The sequence below is a fragment of the Astyanax mexicanus genome, chromosome 22, assembly GCF_023375975.1.
Source record: "Astyanax mexicanus isolate ESR-SI-001 chromosome 22, AstMex3_surface, whole genome shotgun sequence".
NCBI lineage: Eukaryota > Metazoa > Chordata > Actinopteri > Characiformes > Acestrorhamphidae > Astyanax > Astyanax mexicanus.
Genome location: NC_064429.1, coordinates 14,813,339 through 14,832,537, shown reverse-complemented (window position 1 = coordinate 14,832,537; position 19,199 = coordinate 14,813,339). Strand labels below are relative to the sequence as shown.

Here is a 19,199-nt window from a genome sequence, read left to right as displayed (position 1 = left end):
TCATTATTCAAAGCTACTTGCTTCATTTATCAGTAGTCTTAATGTTTTGGAACATTGTGTACACACATTTCTTTTAATGTAGCTTTTAAAAATCACACACACACACACTTCACATGTGTGCAGATTATATATGACCCAGCATTAACAGACAGTCCTCAAAGTGAAATGGGATTTCCTTTACTAGCTGTGAGCCTAGGCACTAAAAAGGCCCACAAACCCCAGAGCAGGAGTGATTAAGCAGCAGACGACAGATCTGTATGACATGCAGGATATCCGACTGGGTCGAGTGCTGCTGTCTGCTTAGTTAGGGAGTGTGTTTGGCACCCTTTGTTTCCCCCTCTACGCTGCCCTACTTGCCCCTCCCTCCTCCAGGGGGGCCATATGGCCAAAGATTACCAAAGCCCCTATTTTTTCATCTCACCCTAAAAGCCACATGGCACAGCATTCTACCACCGCACCACGTCAAACAGAGCCCTCTTTCTGAGAAACACGCTACTTACGACACACTTCAGCACAGAACGGAAGATTTAACGCACTGCCTCACAAGAGCCAGAAAAAAGTTGCACAGTTACGAAACACTTGATGGTTATATCAAAGCTGACAGCTTAGCGAATAAGCCTCAATGTTAACGGCTCATCTATTGAGAAGGAGAGAGGACAGATAAATGGACACAGAGTGCATCAAAAAGGGACTTTTCACATTATTAGCAGAAAGTCCACTTGACTCGGATTCTGGGTATTTTCTTTCTGAATAATCTAATCTAGCAGTTCTCATAACTAGTGAATTAAACATGAATTAATGAAAGCATCATAATATATCTGAAGCACAAGCAGTGTTACATCAGAAAAAATAATAATTTATCATAATAAATTTTCATTTGCAACATGATGAAGAGAAATTGAAGTCATATTAAATTACAATCTATGTGAGACAGTAACCAATGCTCTGAAAAGCAGATAAATAATTAGTTGTTATGCTTTGCAGAGCCCTTTTTGGGACTAATTAACATTTAACATTTCATTCATCACACTCATTGACCCTGGATTGCTGCATATTCTGCATGTAGTTATATCTCAGGCAGATATGTAAATGATTAGAGTTGTTAGATTTAATAATTAGACATTAGAAATTGCCACAAAAGAGCATGCTTTACCCACTGCCCTATTAAAAGTCTTTTAGAGGCCACTTCTGAGTAGAGTACCTCTTGGTGAAAGATGGTTGACTACTACACATGCCTCTACAATGTTTGTAGAAACACATCTAAGCTTTTAGCCCAATTTATACTTCTGCGGCAAACCAACATGATAGCACATTAAGGGTGGGCAATATACAATATATCGTGACACAGAGATATCGTGATATTAAAAATCCATATCGTGATAATAGGGCTGTTCTGTCTTAAAAGTAGTCTATTATTTACTGTGAAACTTTAGGTGTATTTATTGTATTGTATATTGTATTTATTTTAGTTTGCAGTTTATTTGCATGCACTAAATATTCTGCAATATTTTTGCTGCATTATATTATTTTATGCTATATTATTTATTTTGCCACATTATGATTATTCTGTTATACTATTATACTATATTCCTGAAATGAATGAATTATTTTAGTTTTCCTATATCGCCAAGTATATTGATATCGCAAAAATACCCTAAAATATCGTGATATTATTTTAGAGCCATATCGCCCACCCCTATAGCACATATTCGTCACCATCATCCAGACCTCTCAATAACCAGAACTAAAAATATTAACTTGAACCCAACTACTAATCCCCACTTCTTTTAGCCGCCTCTAGATGTAAAATCAAACAGATCCCATGCCACTACTGAAGTATTTTTCATTGTGGAGCCTACTGTAAACTCAAAAACAGTTTCAGAAAATGTATTATATGAGACTCCACTGCATCAATCATGAAGTCGCAATGCTAACAGAGCTTCATCTGCCAGAGGACAGTCTGTCTCTGTCCCTGTTGACTTTCACTTTAGACGTCCTCAGTAATTCCTAAAGCAATTCCAAAGACTGCAGAGCTAAAGAACTAATCTTTCTAATAAGGAATGAAAATAGGTTGGGTCAGATTATGCAAATTAGGCATTAGCTGCCCCACACTAGACTTCATTCTTCGTCATGTTCAACTTCTACAGTTCCAGAGAGAACAGAAAGGTGTTACACACACAAAGAATCACCTGGATCTATGCTGTCTACCTGCTACTGCACACCTGTGTGTCCAGTGAGTCATGCTGATGGATGTTTTGGAGTTTTTATTCAGTTGCAGTGACTGTACAGCTCGTGACTCAGCTGCTTTGGTTATGAATAGTGTTTTTGTGTAATCTACAGAAACCATCAGACTGGTTTTCCATAATAAAAAAGCAGGTGTGTGTGAGACAGGAGAAGAAAAACAACTTTCAATCAACAAAAAACATTGTAATTTAATTAATTGTAGAGCATTTCTATTGGCCAGATTCACAGTTTGATAAAGAATAAGTAAAAAAAACTCAGCCAAATTTTACAACCATTATCATGCGTTTTTGCTGATCAGATGCCCTTCGGATTTCACTTTTCCTGCATGATAAACCAGGTGTAAACATACCCAAGATGCACTGTGATTGGACTACAACTGGATCACTTAAACTACATTCAAATTATTAAAAGTGTTTTCTGTGATCTGATTCAGTTGTGCAAGCAAAAATATATATCTGTTGAGCAAGACTTTAATACAATTAATTATTACTGTTGATTTTGGATTCCCGCTCTCCATCTCCCTTGTACTCTGTCACTCTCCCACACTGAGTGTGTGTGAGAATGTGCATGTGTCGGTGTGTGCGCACGTGTGTACACTGGTGTGTGTGCTTACAGTAGACGTGAATTCTCTTGCTGTTTAAATAATAGCAAATCACGTTCTCTGATAGTGCTGTTGGAAATACAAGAACTATTTACTGTTCTACAGCATTATAGAACTAACACTATTATTTAAAAAGGGGCCACAGGATAACCTAGGAGTTTTTTGGAGAGCAGGACCAACAGACTGATCTCAATTTGGCACAGTGTTAAAATTAACTCTTATTATATGGTTTTGATAAGCTGGTACTGGTAAGAGTAGATGTTACAATTATGAAATGAGAATGTGAAGCAGGCATGATGAAAACACCAATATTATATAATTATTAAATCCACATTCAAATAAATAATTGAGGAAACAAGATGTTCATGTTAAACATTTAGATGTTAAATTCACTTAAAGCAAAGATTTTTAGTCTAATTACCTCATTTGCTTTTCAGTGCTTTTTTTTTTTTTTTAGATACTGTCTGCATTAGTACTGTGCGATATGATGATAAATATCGTTAACTATCGTTTCTACAATAATTTATTAAATTATTCATGCAAATATATAAAGTAGGCTATGATGAAATGTATTGGCATGGTCACTTTGCTTAAACTCGGTTTATATAAGTGATAATAAAGTAAACTTCGCAAAAAAGCTCCTCTATAATATATATATATATATATATATATATATATATATATATATATATATATATATATATATATATATATATATATATATATATATATTGCTGCACTAAAAGGTAGTAATTCTTATTTGTGAAAGTTTGGTTAATGTCACTTTGAAATAAAGTTGGAAAAAATGTGATGTGTTATGTCATGACATATATCGTTATCATGATACAAAAAATTCCATATCGTGATATATGATTTTTCCTATATCGCCAAGCACTAACCTGGATATAAAAACCAATGGTAATGCCAGGTGTATACAGGCCCTTAGATGCCTCTGAAACATACCATATAACCAGAAAAAAGACAAATTGATCAAATTTAGAAAAACACACCTACAACAGAAGCAAATACACAAATGTTTGGTTCAGACCTCTGAATGTTTCAGTTTGACTCAAACCTAATTAGCAGGTGTGAATGGTGCCTGGGTCCAGACCCCAAATTCAGTCCAGATCTACTGAACCATCTACTGGTCTGGACTGACCACAGTGTAAAAGCCCATAATTATAATTTAGACGTTTCAGAATTAGTTTATAATGTGACTGATATGTTTATAATGATAACAACACATTGCACAGACAGCATATAATACTGTACTAAAGCATTGCTTACTTTTTTCCAGCTATGATGTAGTTTGTGTACAATATTACCATCATAGAACAAACAACGTCAAATGTATTTATTTTTTCAAGCTTTTTTGCATTGCAGATCAAACATAGGCAGATTATTTCTCCCCATAATTGTTTATTCAACTCCAATATTAGACACACCAAGTCCATTATTAATATTGTAGCATGGTGGATCATTGTGTTTTGGTGAAATCTGGGGAAAATTCCTGTTTTAATTTCACAAAATATTTCGCAGAAAGAAATATACAACCCCAACTCTCTTGGACCATCTTGGAACATAAAAGAAACATTGAGCAGAATTCAAACCCTAAGCCAGTTGAGCAGCTTTAATGGTAAAGAAAAATGCCATGTCCATGTTCATTAACATTACAGATTATCTTTAGTTTATCATAATCGAGAAAAAATGTTCCATTAATCGTGATATTGATTTGAAGTCACATCGCCCAGCGCTCCAATGACACTGATTGATTTTTTCAAAAACAATCCCAATATTACCTTTCAAAATATCGTTTCCATCTTCTACTAATGGAAAGCATGACGTTAACATCAGAACTCAGCGTCTGCTGGCGGAGTGGAGCATATGGCCCTCCACATCTAGTGAGCTCATCTCTGGGGAATGATTCACTAAGCAAACTCCAAACACAGTAAAATAAAATAAAAAACGCTCTGCGGGCTGTGGGGGTTTGATTTACAGCTTCAACACTACCAACCCTGCCATTCTGCTGCTCAATGCCAGTGAATGGATGAATGTTTAAAAAAATAGAGCCTTCATGATTTAATGTTCCCTGAGGGGGAAGTTGCCAGCATGAGGGCTGAGCTGGGTAGCAGGGAAAGGTTCTTCTCAGACCAAAAAATGATCAAACGAAAGAGCGGAGCCAAGAGGGGTCATTTCCAGCTCAGTATGCGAAGGCTGTGGGGGGCGGCTGCAACAACAGCGAGGGACACATACAGATGTCAGAGTTGAGCCACTGTAGGAGAAAAGAAGCCTTAATTCACGTCTGCACCCTCAACGCAGACAATGCGGGGCACTTACGGCAGGCTCTCATATGCAAATGAAGCCCTATTCAGGGTACAATGCACAGAAGCAGCCATACCGACTATAATAATGCACAAGTGGAGCTTACCTAATGAAGAGTGATCTGAGACTAGCTTTTTTTTATCATACATTTACTAAAGTTTTGCAGGTAGATTCTGTGGTCTTTTGCCAAATTCACATCAGAATGGTAATGCAGTATTAACATTTTGGCACCAGGCAGCAAAATTATGCACTCCTTGTGTTTCTTTTTCAAAGAGCCCATCATCAACAAACAATGGCGCTCTCAAGCATGCACCAGGCCATGCTTTTCTTTTCTCTGTGGCATTAAGTGAAGTGATAGACTCTTAGTAGACAGAAAGGCCTGATTTTTTAATTGAAGCTTGCATTTCACTAGATTTCCAATATTTAAAGCAGGATTAGTGCACTATGTTTCTTGTACAGTTTAAGAATTGATAAAAGAAAAGTTGCACCACACTCAGGCTTCAATTTGTAGATTGTAGCTTTTCACATTTTGAAAACGCCTCAACCCCTTTCCAAACAATTATCAGTCATGACTCCTCAAAGAACTTGCCTAGCACTCCAATGAAGGGCCATTCTCCAGCAAAGTTTGGTAGTTTCTTTAGCAAAAGTTGAGCGTTTCTCAATATGCTTTCTTGTGAAATGTGCCTGATGTCATCTTCTGGTGCCCTAGTTGAATTTTAGTACCTAAGAACATTACTTACCAAGCAAACAGGAAAATTAACAGAAACACCCAGTAATGGGTCACTGACATTTTGTGTTTCATAAGTGAGAATTTCTGTGGACTGATTTAGTTTAAAAAAAGTTTAAAAACACTTTTTCTACTGTAAAGCATGGGGGTGAATGAATCAGTTTTAGGCTTTGTGTCACAGACAGTGGAACTGGGAACATTTTACTGGTAAACAGAAACTAATTCAATTAAACATTAGCAAATTCTGGAATCAAACAGCACGCCATCTTTAAATGAGCAAAGGATGGGTTCTACAACAGAATGATAATCCCAAACACAGCTCAAATCCCATATCATGGTGCAGGTTGGCATGTTGGAATGCCAGTTATACCATGGCCCTCACAGTTCCCTGATATAAACATAATCGAAAAAACTCCAAACAGCAGTGCATCTATGACATCCCAAAATCTCACAAGCATGCAGCAATATCTGCAAGAGGAGAAGTTAGTTACTGAAGTATTAGTAATATGCCGGGTGCCCTAACTTTCACCATGTGGGAGATACATGTACTCTGATTGGCCAAAACTTACAAAAACATACAAGAGACGTTAAGAACATTGATTCTTTGGTTCTAATGCCACATGTGAGTATAGATTTTGGAAGCAGAAAAGAAGAGCGAAAGTAAGACCCACTTTAAAAGCCAGTTGTGATATCCACTGGATTATTGACTGGGTCAGAGCATCTGCAAAACATAGTGATTTTTAGCATGAAGTGGTCCAATGAAGGATATCCAGTGAACTGGATACAGGAATATTATATGGGCACCTAAGGCTCACTGATGTGTTCCATGAAGGCCCTTCTTTACAACTAACAGGATTTAAAGGATTTGCTGTTAACGTCTTGGTGCCAGATACCAAAGAATACCTTCAGAGGTCTTGTGGAGTTCATGTCTCGAGGGGTCAGAGCTGATATGGAAGCATGAGGGGAATTTTAGATATATACAACCGTGCCTGGCATGGTCACTAATGCATTCAAACAAGTAACCAAGTAATCTCATGATATTTGACACTAAACTTGTCTTTTCCATTCTTTTTAAATACATTCTTTACATAAAGACTTGCACATTTTTTCCAGATTACTTCTATTTTAGAGGCAATGCCTGATTGGATCATTTGTTCTCTATTTATTGCATATGACTTATGGATGCAATTTCATGCATTTTCCATTTCATGACAGGCTTCTGTGTCCTCTGAACAGCGGGTTTCCAACAGCAGACACAGTTATAATCATTACATATACGCTCTTACATAAAAAAAAGACCTCAGTGGGGATTTCCTGTAAAATATTAGGAAACAATGGCCTTCATTGTGTTTTGACACGATGCTCTGTACTCAGCACACTGGATGTAAACATCAAGCACAAGCTTAACAAAATACACCCCCACCACTGCCAACACACCCCTTTAAAAAAAGAACAAAAAAAACAATATTTAAAATGGTTGGAGTTCCGGTCGGATTATATATTTTTGTCGATGCTAAAGGGAGGAATATGTGGGAAGACTGTGATAGTGATGATGAATAATGTGATACTACCATATGATTACAGAGCAAGTCAAGCTTGTCCGTGGAATTCTTTCTGGGAAGAACTTTACCACAAGCAGTGCAGGGAACCATTTAACAGCAATACGTCTATTTATAATATCAGCCGGGTTTTCCAGAAAATGACCTGGTTGGCGATGGTCTGGCCTTTACTATGTAGGTCAAAGAATTTAAACTCAAACATTGTCCAAATAAATAAAGCTACAGTAAAATAAAGCTAAGAAATTACATGGAAGAGTAAATGTCACCAAAGAGAATCATACAATCTTAATGATTAATCTCATGACACAACTGAATCACATCAGTTGTTAAATAATCTCATGTTTATATACAGCTATGAAAAAAAAATAAGAGACCACTTAAAAAAAATATGAGTTTCTTTGGTTTTACCAAATTGAAAACCTCTGGAAAATAATCAAGAGGAGATGGATGATCACAAGCCATCAAAACAAAATTCTAAATTTTTGCACCATGAGTGGCATAAAGTTATCCAAAAGCAGTGTGTAAGACTTCTGGAGGAGAGCATGACAAGATGCATAAAAACTGATTTAAACCAGGGTTATTCCACAAAATATTGATTTCTGAACTTTTAAAACTTTAGGAATTTGAACATGTTTTCTTTGCATTATTTGAGGTCTAAATTCTCTTTTCTTTGTTATTTCAGCCATTTCTAATTTTTTGCAAAAAATTCTCTAAATGACAATATTTGGGAGAAATGTTGTCCGTAGTTTATAGAAAAAAACAACAATGATCATTTTACTCAAACTTAAACCTATAAATGGCAAAATCAGAGAAACTGATTTAGAAAATGAAGTGGTCTCCTATTTGTTTTCCAGAGCTGTGGTTAACTGCATCCACAAAGTCTATCAGCATAACAGTCTAACTCTGCGTTCACACTGGCAGACGACAAGTCACTCACATCGCCACAGGTTTATCTCTTGTGGGTGTGATAGTGGTTAGCATAGAGGCTATTTAGCAAGCTAACTATTAGACCATACTAGTAGACCGCTACTTGATGCATCATATAATATATGAAGGGAATAATTAGCTGTTATTATCCTCTCTGTCGTGGTCAGAACAGTTTTACACTGCTGGGGATATAAACTAACTATGGTGGGAATCAAAACATTCACAGAGGGGACCTTAAACCCAGTGTCTGTGATTGGTCTAAGGGAATTGTCCAGCCAATTAGTGTAGAACGGAATAAAATGGTTTGTTTCCTGAGGGCAACATCATGCCATAGATGGTTAAAAGTTCAGCTAATATCACCTTGATGCCACATACCACAGGAGACTATTATATAGTTTTTGGCACTGTCTAAATTTTACTGCATAACTGCATTGTATTGGCCCTGCTGCAGGAAGACCATGGGTTCAATGCCCCTTTTGCAGGCTCAACACAGGCATCTGAACAGAACTGACAGTTTGAAAAGATGCTGGCATTGCCCTTCCATCTTGGCACAGCTGTATTATTTTTTTAACATTTGATTTTCTGTTGAAAATACATCCAGCATTCCAAGGATTTTGCCGCCTTTTTTAGTAAGTGGGTGAAACTGAGTGGACAGTGATATAACGCAGAGGCAAAGCACCCGAATGCAGCATCATTCAGCCTGATAAAAGCTCACATCTGGCTGAGTTTACATTAATCCATCTGACACTACTCAGCGCTGAGGGAGGAAGCCTTTGTTACATGCTGCAATGTACAGCCATGCGAATACTGCAGTGTTTCTCAACCCTGGTCCTGGAGACCCACTACTCTGAATATTTAGTGTTTTCCTGCTCCCAACACACCTGATCCAACGAATCAGTTCATTTCCTGCTCATTATTAGATGCATTCCAAGTTCTAGGCTGTAGCAGGGCTGGGCTGCACCTCACGAAAGTGAAGAAAAAAAAAAAAAACTAAATAAGTGAAAACACAGAACAGTTTTACAGAACAATGACCCTTTTCAAGTAATATTTTAGCGTTTCCTCTAAACTAGAACAGAGGACATTTTAAACAGGCATCAGTGAGATTGTGCTCCACCTAAAAGAAACGGCAGGTTTAAGTTAATTTTTACACTCCAAGTGCACATATGAAACAAAATAAAGCATTCAGCAATACGCATCACACTCAATATCAGTGTGCTATTGTTTCACAAATTAGCTGTTTTACAGCTGAAATATAAAGCTGTACAGTAGGGATGCTGAAAATAATCTTTGAAGAATCATTTTAAAGTTTTACAAATATTTCAATATGAAATGTTGCAAAAAGATTTGATACACTAAGGAACACTAAGTATTGTTTTCAATAAATATTCTATTTGTTTAAATTGTCATTTCACCTACTCCATCACATAATTGAAACAAAATTTATAGACCAATTAAGTAGAATCGTGACCCCAAAAATCAGAATCGAATTGCCAGACACTGAGAGATTTGCACCCCTACTGTACAGGGCTAGGAAACTGATGTTTGCTGAGCCAATTTAACTGTAGCAAATCTAGCTGCATTTCTCTGTGTAATTTTTATTTACAAGTGCAATACTGAGGTACATTTATGACTGGAATAGCACTGCTGAGTAAATAGTAAATGCACCACAAGAATAGCACTGATGAGGTGGACTGTGATTTTTGGTCAGTAGGTCTGGGGGAAAATGCAAAAAAAAAAAAAAAAAACATTTTGGTGGTTCTGCAACTGTATCTGATGATAATAAACTAACCAGAGGCTGCAACTGGAAACTATGCCCAACAAGTCAGAACAAATTCAGCAGGTGGTTAATAGTAGCAGAATCATGACAAACTGCAATGAGTCTTCCCCTAAAGCTGAATTTCATGTGTAGCACTCCTAAATCTTCAACCACTGATGCATTTTGATTTTTCTTTGAACAAAGAAAGATCTGATTAATTCTGGACCATGCTTTTGGGTCCACACCAAGCTGACAAAGCTTCCCCACTTTCTGCCAGCAAAAGCATTTTGGGAAAGACATGCTAAAAATGCATCCTGGCACTTTCCAGCTTGCCAAGTGGTGTCAAGAACTCCCGTTAAATAGTATCCCCTCTCTGACACACAGGCCCGAACAGTTTATTCTCTAAAAGAATCCTTGCCCTTGGTTTAAATTGAGCAGCTTGACATTAAAATGTGAAAATGTAAAGGTGTCTTCAAATCCAACATGTAATAAAAAAGGAAATTCCTTGCATGAATGACTTCTTTTAATCACTGTAGTCTTTCTCTCCTTGCAAAAATGAACAAAACTCTACAAACTCTATACTAAGTAATGAATGGGCACAATACCAAAGCATGGAAAAGAGAGTAAAAAAAAGATGTTTGTGTCTTTTCAGAAGTTTATAATGATAATGATTTCTCTTTCTACCACAATCCTAGTGTCTTCTTCTTCTTTCTCCAAACAGCTGGAAAGCAACTGGCGGTGTGTGTATCTATGTGGGTGTGACAGTTTGGTCTAGCTGAAGGTCCCTGTTTTTTTATCCAGCACAGGAAAAAATGACCCTAGGAAACAGCATGATGTTGGTATTCAAACTTTCCCAAAAATAACACTTTAGCATACTTCAGCCTCCCATAAGAAAGGGTGGGAGGGATTCTGTGCAGAATCCACACAGAAATGCTGTGATGTTACTGAGATTCTGACCCATACGGATATGGCACACCACAATGTGCTGTCAGCGGTGTCGAGTCTTATCTCATCCTCTTCTTGAAACAAATCTAATTAGTTACAATATCCCATACATAATTTTATCATCACTCCTAATGTACTTCCCCCTTAGTCATATCTGTGGTTAAAAATAAAGGAAAACAGAAAGAAGATTTTCATCTAAACCTAATAAGCCTGATGACAACATATTTACAAGATTTATCCCAGACAAAACTGCATCTACAGAGGTTGGACAATGAAACTGAAACACCTGTCATTTTAGTGTAGAAGGTTTCATGGCTAAATTGAAGCAGTCTGGTGGCCAATCTTAATTAACTGCTCATTGCACCAGTAAGAGCAGAGTGTGAAGGTTCAATTAGCAGGGTAAGAGCACAGTTTTGCTCAAAATATTGCAATGCACACATCATTATGGGTGAAATACTAGAGTTCAAAAGAGGACAAATTGTTGGTGCACGTCTTGCTGGCACATCTGTGACCAAGACAGCAAGTCTTTGTGATGTATCAAGAGCCACGGTATCCAGGGTAATGTCAGCATACCACCAAGAAGAACCAACCACATCCAACAGGATTAACTGTGGACGCAAGAGGAAGCTGTCTGAAAGGGATGGTCAAGTGCTAACCCAGATTGTATCCAAAAAAACACGGCTGATCAAATCACGGCAGAATTCAATGTGCACCTCAACTCTCCTGTTTCCACCAGAACTGTCCGTCGGGACAATAAATTATTGTGGTCTTAAACCAAGTGTTTCAGTTTCATTGTCCATCCCATGTACATAGGCTTTAAAACCTTGCTAGTGATGTAGCCTACATGTCTGCAATCACAGATTCAAATCCTTTTTTTTTTTTGCCTTAATGTGGCTTGTGATGTGAGGCACCCTAAAAATAAAGCAGGGAAAGCAATAAAAGTTGTAAACCAAGGGCCAGGATTGAGCAAGATTGTGTTACAATTCCTGCCAAAGGGTTACCCTCATCAAACAGACAATAATACCCTATCCGGACGGGATTAGATTTTCAGGGGGGCATCTATGAAAACTATTTCACAGTTTTACTCAGTGATAAAACTCTTGCATCAGGACTGCAACTGAAAAAACAGGAGAACCAGTGAGTTTTTTTGGGATTTCTTTACTACATGACATTGCGTTCAGTTGCTCCTCCATTTCCACTCGCTGTTGTGTTTACATGGATCTCTGTGAAAATTAGGCCTAAAGTGTAATTACGGTGTGTAGCAGTGGACAAATATCTATTTTATTAAACGCAAGGTGACGAAACTCAGATATGTGAGTCCGGACATGACTAAAATTACCGGAGGATCACAGAGTTCAAAGAAAAGCTGTAGATAATACAGCCTGCAATTTTCTCAGAGGACGTCTTAGAAAAACACGTACACGTACGGAATAAAACCACAGAGGACCCCATAAAAGACAAAATTACTCCAGGACCCCCTGAGAAACTAATCCCATTCTGAGAGGGCTTAACTCTGCACTTAAGCCTAAATGTTTCAATCAGAGAAGACCAGGCTAAGAGTAAGTCTAAACAAAACCAACGTCTTTTAAACCTTTTCTTGGTCTGTTGTTTACCAACCTAACCACACTGTTACATTAAATTACATTCAAAACAGTGGACAAACAATATTTTGTGCTATAATCACTAAGCAAACAAACTAACTGGAACAGGGGAAATAGGAGATTTGAAAATAATGACAGGACCATTATTTGCAAACTTAAAAGGCTGTTCTTTTTCAGGTATTCATGCTATATTTTTTTACCAATAGGCGGTCTGTAAATGTTGTAGCCACTAAACCCTCCCCCTCAACCAACAAAACATATTAGCATAGTAGGCATTTTGTGTGTGTTTATGTACTCTTCAGCATGCAGAACCTTCCCGCAGTTTGTTTAACAATGAAGAAACCGGACAACTCCACAGTTACACTCAAAATTATAAAACTAACACTAAAGAAGCCACTTCTTACCAGACTTCACATATCACTTCCATCCTGCACTGCTGATCTGCTGTCCTGTTCTTCTCTTAGTCCATCATAACATCAGGAGGCCAATAACAGACATGCTTCTACAGTAGAGTGCTGTCCCTGGACAGATGAGCGGCGTGGTGCTTTCTGGGCAGCATGCCATTCCACAACTTACCCTCACTGCTCCGCCTGCTTATCTGTCTCCTGAAACCAGAGGTTCCCCATCTCAACATTACCCTGCTGTTTCTTTTCTCCACACACATCATGACTGCTCACTTTTCCCACCATGGCTTCTGTCACCCAGACACAATACAATACAGTGTTTGTTAGCTTTTATCCTGATACTGCATTAAATGTACAGTATATGGGCAAAATAATTGGGACACATGCTCATTCAGTGGTTTCTTTTGAAAATAAAGGCATTAAAGTGACTGGCTCTACTGTCAGGTTAAGGCTTTCTACTAGATTCTGGAGCTCCACTGGGAGGATTTGATTGTATTTAGCGACAAGAGCATTAGGGATATCAGTATGCTGGATGATCACTTTCCCACCTCACACCCATTTCCCCCAAATATCCCAAAAGTATTACCGTATTTTTCGGACTATAAGGCGCACCGTATTATAAGACGCACTATCAAAGAACGCCTATTTTCTGCTATTTTTCCATACATAGGGCGCATCGCATTATAAGGCGCGTTAAGTGACACTAGAAAGGGTGCCTATATCAAAGTGAACAGGGGTGGCGCCATGTTTCCCTTCCCCCACCGGGGGGGGGGGGGTTGGCTTGCCGGTGGAGCGTCTCAGTATACAAATCTAGCTCAAACGAGTGCTGGATATTAATCTACACAGATTCCTCTCCTGAAAACTGTTTATTTGGGTGAGTAACGTGCTTCAGTTTATTTACAGTAAGCTTAGATTTCCAGATGTCCACTAAGGCTTGCTGCACCAGCGTTAGCATAGCTATCCGCTAGCACGCTAGCTAGTCACCTAAACTAGTAAAGTTAACCCAAACTTAAACGACAGCGTTACACTGAGTAATCCTGCGTGTTCTGGTAAGACAGTGAGATATTAGCTAGCGATTCGTCCTCCGTAGCTTGTTTTAACACGGTAAACAAGCAGATTACAGGCTGATAAAACTCACCTCTGAGAGAGTTAGCGCTTAGCATCTAGCTAATGCTAGCCAGGCAAAGCAGCACAGACTTACAGGCCGATAACTCACCTCTGAACGGTGAACGCTTAGCGATTAGCATCTAACTCTAATAATACTGCTCCAGCAGTATTAAAAGTGCTAAATTTAGAAAATACTGATCTCTGAACAGTGAAAAAGCTAGCTAGCTAAGCGGTTAGCATCTAGCTAATGCTATTGCTGCTCTGTGTGTTTACTGCTCCTTACACCTGACGGGTAAAATTTAGATAATACTGATCTCTGAACAGTGAATAAGCTAGCTAATGCTATTTGCTGCTCCAGCCTCGGAGCTGCACGGCTCTGGACTCTGTATAGCACTGAAACTCTGTATAACGCTGCACGGAGTGTGTGTTTACTGCTCCTTACAACCTGACGAGTAAAATTTAGATAATACTGATCTAAGTGAATAAGCTAGCTAGCTTAGCGGTTAGCATCTAGCTAATGCTATTGCTGCTCAGCCTCGGAGCTGCACGGCTCTGGACTCTGTATAGCACTGAAACTCTCTATAACGCTGCACGGAGTGTGTGTTTACTGCTCCTTACAACCTGACGAGTAAAATCCATACAAAAGGCGCACCGTATTATAAGACGCACTGTCAATTTTTGTGAAAATTACAAGTTTTTAAGTGCGCCTTATAGTCCGAAAAATACGGTAGATGGAGCACCATCATTCCAGCAACACAGTTCCACTGCTACACAGCTCAACGCTGAGGGACTTTATACCCCTCTTTCCACACCAGACAATAGACATGGTCTTATTCTATTGGCAACAATTCTTTGCACAGACTAGAAAAGCTGTGTGCACATGTGCATACCTGTATCAGTAAAAAGTGCAACTAAATGCATTGATTAGGGGCAAAGAGCAATTCTCATATGTTACCTCGAAGCACATCACAGCTAAAATATGTAGCAGTATGATCACAATTTTGTCAAAATGCAACCCTACTCCAAACAGTCAATTTCTGTGACGCCAAAGGTAGCAAAACAGGCATGCGGAGTGTGTAAGTTAAAGCTTTGCAAATGTTTAAGTGGAGAGCGAGGCTGTCAAGATAAAATAAAGTTTACAGAAGTCTGTTTACTGTAACAGATTCTCGTTTAGAGTTACAAGAGATTGTGCCAATACATCCAACTGAATAAGCAAGTTCGTCATGCAACTTGGCTCCAGAAGTCCAAATCTTTACTAGTTTACAAGGATTTCAAACACTGGCTGCAGCAGAAGCCAGTATTAAACATGGGGGGGAAATAGACAAGCCAAAAAGCACAGAGTAATTAATAAAAAACCTTTAACTTTTGTTTACACAGTAGAAAGTGAAATTATTCTCACCTCTTATATGTGGTTATTACATGCTGCATTGCCTAGAACTTATTGCCAAGTTTATTAAGTGCAAATGCTTTTGGTTTAATTAAATACCTAGTACATAAAAACCTTTAATCTAACATATCTTGGTTGGAAAGAACCTGGTTCTATTTACTCTGGTTTGCCTTTTTCAATATTTCTGCATAATTAACTGTTAGCAAAGTTGTAAACTAAGTGGTTTGTTGTAAAAGGCTTTATTTTAGGGAAACTTGGAGTTAGAATTGTTCATAGTGGGGTGAACGAGACATCTGGGGTCTCAAAAACGCAGATCTTAACAAACCTCAGTTTATATGCTGACAGATGTTGTTTGCTGCATTTTCGGTAATTGTAGAAAGGTTGTCAATTAGTCAATGATAATTTATGCCATGCCCTTTCCCCCCCTTCTCCTCTTCCTGTTTTTTTAAAACAACAGAAACAGCTGAACATGGGACTATTTAAATCACAAATGTACTGATATTCAGTGAGAAAATATGTAATATGTCATGTATATCCAAAAGAGTGTGATCAGCTTTCATCCCTTCCAACTTCATTTCTGAAAGTCAGCTCTAATCTATTGAGCTACAAAAAAAACATAAAATTGTTTGCAAATGCATAGAAAAGTGTATCTCTGCATCTCTGTTTTTTGCCCTCACTTCTGTGTAAACTCTAATGCTGTCAGAATACGATCGGCTCTATTAGTTTCATGTGACTGAGGCTGTAATACCTGGACTACACAGTGCATCATTTATCAGCTACATACAAAATGTCTTATGAACTGAGTTTGCCAGACTACATGAATGGGTGTAAAATGCTGTACTGAACACAGGCCTGTAAACCACAGTCAGATGATTAACTTAGGAGTATTAATTTCACACAAGTGCACAACCACTGAGGCCAGAACACTGCAGAGACGTGACTGGGGAGGTCTGAGACAAAGCCAGATGTGTGAGGACAGATGCAGGAGCAGACGGAGTTGCTGAAACCCCTCCAACCTCCAGACTGTCGTCAGCCGTGTCCAGCAGGCGCCGTTATGCCATGGTGGGTCTGTTATAAGAGCAGCAGGTTCAAGACATGAGCTGAAGTCAATGAACAAAGTGGTTATTTAGTTTAAACTGATGAAATATAGTCTGATAGTGTCAAATTTGATATTTGGTGAAAAAGGATTTTATAATTAGTCTAGCTTTTACAACTCACAAAGTAGGCTACCTAACTAACCAGGGGTTTCCTGAAGTACCATTAACCTAGTTAACCTAATCAGCTAGCTAGTTATGGAAATCAAACTAGTCTAAAGTTATGGAAACATAGCTAAACTACTTTGCTAGTTTAGCCTAGCGTTAGCTAGTTTGTTAGTTATGGAAATCTGGCTTACACAGTCAGGTAGTAATGGAAACCTAGCTAACCTAAGTTTGTTTTCTAGTTATGGAAACCTAGCTAAACTACTCTGCTAGTTATGGAAACCTATGTTAGCTAACCTAGTTCTCTTGTTATGGAAACCTAGCTAACTTACTCTGCTAGTTATGGAAACCTATGTTAGCTTACATAGTTTTCTAGTTATGGACACCTAGCTAACCTACTCTGCTAGTTATGGAAACCTAGCGTTAGCTAGTTTGTTAGTTATGGAAATCTAGTTTACCAAGTTAGGTAACATTAGTAATGGAAACCTAGCAAACGTAGGTTAGTTTTCTAGTTATGGAAACCTAGCTAAACTACTCTGCTAGTTATGGAAACATATGTTAGCTAACCTAGTGTTCTAGTTATAGAGACCTAGCTAACCTAGGTTAGTGTTATAACTGGCTAGTGTTTTAAGTAGATAACTATCTTACCCAGTCAGGTAAATTATTTATGGAGACCTAGCTTACTCAGGTTAGTCTTCAAGTTATGGAAACTTAGCTAACCTACTCTGCTAGTAATGGAAACCTAGGTTAGCTAACCTAGTTTTCTAGTTATGGAGATCTAGCTAGTGTGCTAGATATGATAGAAACCTAGCCAGCTAGTCAGCAAGTTGTAGAAACCAAACTAGCCAGTAAGGAAACTAGTTAACTTATGTGGCTAAACCAAAACAGTCTAGTGCTAGTTACTGAAACTTTGCTAGTCCAGCCCAGGTTAACTCGCGCGCAAGTTACGTTTCTTCCAGTTATGCATGAACAGTTACTTCATACAGCTGAACTGGTGTTTATTTCAATAACAGGACGAACGGACAAACCCTTCCTCTTTAAAAGAGGAGGAGGAGGAGAAGAAGGAGGGAGCAGAGGAATAGCCGCTAACAGCCCGACATCCCCCTCACACTAACACTCACTATCACTATCACACTTTCCTTCTACCAGGAGTCTGAACCTCCAAACACAGCAGCGTAGCGAGCACGAGAAGTGGAGTAAAGCTATAATAAGTAAAGTAGTTAAATGGAGAGGAGAGACTCACCGTGCGCGCGGCTCTCCTGTGGACGGAATCACAGTGTGAACACACACAGCGCCTCAGGTTCTCTCTTCAAAGAGTCGAGTTTAATCCCAAATCAGAGGCAGAAAAAAAAGCAGGGCTCCCTCCTCCTTCTCCTTCTCCTCCAGGAGCAGCTCCCCCTCTCTCTCTCTCTCTCTCTCTCTCTCTCTTTCTCTCAGCAGCAGCAGCAGCAGTCCCCGGGTACTTCTACTACAGCAGGACTCTACAGTTAACTCACTAACTCCTCCCGGGGCTCTCCTCGCTCTGTAAAACACCCCTCCGCTCCTCGGGTCCCTCTCAGAAAAAGACCTGGGACTCCGGCGGTGCTGCAGGCTGATCCCCGGCGCCACGCAGCCCGTTAATGGGGGACGCAGTGAGCCCGAGCGCGGGTCAACACGAGTGTGCCGCTTGGTGGCCAAACTGGTGGGCGGAGCCTCTCATTAATGAGCTCACTCACCGCCGTCCAATCAGAAGTGAGCCTGTCCGTAAACACAGACCCAGCCCGCCTCGATCTACAGCCAGACAGCGTGTCAGCTTCAGTCACAACACTGCAGCACACACACAGACACACACACACACACACACACACAGCTTTCAGTCTAAAATTTCCTCTGATACTGTACATCTAAATCCAAAACCTTCATATTAATATCAGTAAAAATGATCAAAAATGACTATAAACTACTGATGTCAATCGTAAAAAAAATTAATCACAATTATGATTAAGGCTACGGCTACGTTCACATTACCAGGCTGAAGTGACTGAAATCAGATTTTTTGCTCAATGTGGCTCAGATCTGATTTTTTTTATGGCTGTGTGAACATGCCAAATACCAAAATTTTTTTCAAAGCAGATTTGAGCCACTTCCATGTGTGGTCCCAAATCAGATACGTATATGATCCATAGACATGCGACATGAATGTGAACGGTCCTTTTTACTGTCATTTTTTTTTAAGTCATTTTGTCAAATGTCTTTTTGCTTTTATGCATGCACTACATGTTTCTCTCTCGAACCCACACATCTCTTGGTGCAGCTGTGCAGCTATAACTGCAAAAACAGCAAAAGCAAACCACCTGTCCTTTTTTTTACCTCATTGACCTGAGCATGTACTTCAGACCAGCTGTTTACTCTCCACTCCAGCAAAAGATGCTCCACATATG

General features: G+C 38.9%; 1 protein-coding gene across 1 annotated transcript in view; it reads right to left on the bottom strand.

The window, feature by feature from the left end:
• The window catches only part of pdzd2 (PDZ domain containing 2), a 141,787-nt gene extending 123,365 nt beyond the window's left edge, over positions 1 to 18,422 (bottom strand). Inside the window, exon 1 of the mRNA XM_007250471.4 lies at positions 18,023 to 18,422. The gene's annotated coding sequence lies outside the window, so the exon portion shown is untranslated. The remainder of the gene's footprint in view (positions 1 to 18,022) is intronic.
• Positions 18,423 to 19,199: the final 777 nt, after the last annotated feature.